The sequence below is a fragment of the Alnus glutinosa genome, chromosome 5, assembly GCF_958979055.1.
Source record: "Alnus glutinosa chromosome 5, dhAlnGlut1.1, whole genome shotgun sequence".
Classification (NCBI taxonomy): Eukaryota; Viridiplantae; Streptophyta; class Magnoliopsida; order Fagales; family Betulaceae; genus Alnus; species Alnus glutinosa.
In genome coordinates this window covers 18,164,185-18,167,742 of record NC_084890.1, presented here as the reverse complement: position 1 = coordinate 18,167,742, position 3,558 = coordinate 18,164,185, and the positions used below count along the sequence as shown (strand labels likewise).

The following is a 3,558-nucleotide window of genomic DNA, read 5'->3' as shown; positions in this document are numbered from 1 at the left end:
GATATTGGGTTCCCTTTCGTTGTTAGGTCTCGTTATTCTTGACGGGGTTCACATCAAAGGGTAGTGAGGAAGTCCCGCAACCCAAGATAGAAGCCAACTCGGCAACATTGTCCACATTGCCTATATGGACCAAGAGAGATTTAGCCAAATTGACCTTTAATCCAGAGACAGCTTCAAAACAAACTAGGAGAACACGCAGATAGCGAAGATGGTTAGGATTAGCCTCACTGAAGACCAAGATATCATTTGCAAACAACAAGTGAGAAATGTTGATCACGGCAAGCCTAGAACCCACCGAAAAACCTGAGAGGCGACCACAATCAACAGAACCAAAGAGCATTTTGCTCAAAGTCTCCATGACAACTATAAACAAGAGGGGGAGAAAGAGGAGCACCCTGTCTCAGCCCTCTAGAACTATTGAAGAAGCCAGCGGGTGAACCATTGACCAAAACAGAGTGGCGCGCCGAAGAGATGCAATGAGAAATCCAAGAGACCCATTTATCTCCAAAGCCGCATCTTTTCAGCATGAACAATAAGAACTTCCGATTGACGTGGTCGAAAGCCTTCGTCATATCCAGTTTGCAAAGAACCCCTGTGATACCAGACTTGATACGGCTATCCAAGCATTCACTGTCTATGAGGACCAAATCCAAAATATGTCTACCTTTGACAAAAGCGTTCTGAGGCACTGAAATAATCTTCTCCAAAATACGGCTCATTCTTTTAGCAAGAACTTTAGCAATGATCTTGTAAATACCACTCACTAGGCTGATAGGCCGAAAGTTTGCAAGATCGATTGCCCCAGGGGATTTGGGGATTAATGCAATGATAGAGGCGTTGAGGCTTTTCACAAATTTGCTATGAGCATGAAAATCTGTGAAACCCCCATGATATCAGCTTTGAACACATCCCAACAGTCTTGGAAAAAAGCCAAGGGGTAGCCATCAGGACCAAGAGCCTTGTCTCGGTTCATAGATTTTGGACAACTTCACAAAAGGGTATCGAACTATAACGCTTTTTGACGGAAGAGTACTAAACTAGAAAATGTGTCGAATCCGGGGTTTTAATTATCAAAATGAATCACAAAAGGGCATTCTGTCTGGTTTTGGCGTTAAATCCTCACAGAAGTGGAGTCACGTGACTTCCACGTGACTTTTTTAATGCCATTTGTCCGTTTTGCCCCACTTTCATGCATGTTGTTAGTTTTTGTGTTGGCTGCATTCTATTGGACAAAATCACTTCTATGTAATGTTGCTGCTTTCACAGAGATGCTACTTTATCTAGAGTCTACTCTTCAGCTATGTTCTTCGAGAAGATTCTGTGAAGTTTTCAAGGATTTATTTCGGTTCCCTGTCAGCCGTCCGGACAACGTGGTATTCCGTCCGGACGCTCATCAGTCAGCAACATCCGTCCGGACGACGAGATCTTTCCGTCCGGACGCCCATCAGTGTCTAGAAGCTTTGAACAGTTCAAGATTGCATCCGTCCAAACGTAATGGCAAATCGTCCGGACGCTCTTAAGAGTTCGAGAAAATCCCAGTGTTCCAGTGCATCCGTCCGGACGACGTGGTTTTACCGTCCGGACGCCATTCAGTGTTTGACAAGAAATAGGGTTTCTACCTCAAGACACAGTTATGGGAAGACATCTGCTACCGTCCGGACGATGTGTGATCCCGTCCGGACGATGTCCTCTATAAGGCAAGAACGTGCATACCAAGTTTAACCGTCCGGACGTCAGCCTTCATGGTCCGGACGATCAAGCTTCATATATGGAAATTACATGCACCAGTTCAACTGTCCGGACGTTAGCCTTCAAGGTCCGGACGCTCCAAGCCTTATTATGGTAATTTCATGCAGCCGAAGTGCAACCGTCTTGCCCGTCCGGACGGCCCTTCAGAAAATTCCAGAATTACTTTCCGGACAAGAAAAACTTGACCTGTCCGAACGGCCCTGGCTCCCGTCCGGACGCGCGTGTTTCAGACTCCGTTTTTGAGTCGATTTTGGGTTTCCTAAGCTTATAAATAAGAGGCTTGAGGCATACTTTCAACACAGAATTCGGTGGTGAATTCTCTACAGCTTAGAGATGTGATATTTCCTCTAAAGCCTTGCCAAGTGTGTGATTTGATTAGCTGTGAAGTCTATCTTAGGGGTTGGCCCTAAGGTAAAGGATTCCATTGAAAACCCCTTTAGGTAGGTGAACCTGGTTGGGAAGCGTTCGTGTTGGGTTACACGTTAGAGATCAAGGTACGATCACTGCATCAGTACATGTAAGTGTTACTATCTTGTATCTAGCTTTGTCTTCTGAATAGTGGAATTCCTGGGTTTGGCTGCCCCGGAGTGGTTTTTCTCTTAATTGAGTTTCCACTTCGTCAACAAAATATTTGTCTCCTTTCAATTCCGCATTTAATATTTTGTTGCACACTGTTCACACACACTGTTAAATTTAGAAGTCCATATTATTTTTTCACATGTAAACACAACTCCTCAAGCTGGACCCACTCTCCACTCACACATGCAGATTGTAGTCGTTATCATCAACTCGAAGAGAAGCCAACAACTGCGATATAAATATACTAGTTTTTCCTCTCTCTCTCTCTCTCTCTCTCTCTCTCTCTCTCTCTCTCTCTCTCTCTCTCTCTTCTTTATTCACTAAGCTAATTAAACAAGATAAGCAACATGACGAGCTCAGCCTCCGCCCGAGGCATAGCCGTCATTTGTCGGCATGGGATCGAAGCTGGGCCGCTCCATCGCCCGCAAGTTCGCTCACGAAGGCTACATCGTAGCCATTCTCGCTCGCGACTTAGGTGGATATTCCCTTCTCTACTCTTACCTAAATATAATTAAAATGATACAAGAAATTAAAGATTAGCATGGGGTCCAATTTTTTATTTTATTTTATATATATTAATACAAAGAACAATTATCAAACAATATGTTTTTTATTTTATTTTCCTAGGTCTGGCTTTTCTATTATTTGTTTTGTTTCTGGGTTTTCCATTAGAATTGGTAGTGGAAATATGTACATGTATAATATCTATGCTTTGTAGGGAGATTGTCGAGGTTTGCGGACGAAATAGCGAAGGAGGAGAAAGCACAAGTATTTGCGATACAAATCGATTGCTCGGACTCGAGGAGTGTGAGGGAGGCATACGAAGGGGTTCTCTTGCTTGGATTTGTGGAGGTTTTGGTGTACAATGCTTTCCAGCCAGTGTCTTGGCAACCTACCAACTTCACTGACATTTGCATCGACTCCTTTGAGAAGTCCCTCGCCGTCTCTTTCATTGGTGCCTTCCACTGTGCCCAACAGGTATAGTAGTACTGGTACATATACTCGTCAATACCCACGAAGCCCTTTGGTTAAGAGAACTTTTTGAACTTTTGGAACTTTTAGAGATTTTCATGCATGTAAAAATCTAACTGTAATTTTCAGCTTCCTCTATTTTAGCTTCATAAAACAAAGTGTAAGAGAGTGGATTATGTTCAACTCTTCCACCAACCGTAATCATCCGCTCCTTTTCCAACAGGTTTGCTGCTAAGTTCCTCAAATAATTTTTCCAGT

General features: G+C 43.5%; 1 pseudogene; it reads left to right on the top strand.

The window, feature by feature from the left end:
* Positions 1-1,044: 1,044 nt before the first annotated feature.
* On the top strand, positions 1,045-3,312 carry LOC133869032 (uncharacterized; annotated as a pseudogene).
* Positions 3,313-3,558: the final 246 nt, after the last annotated feature.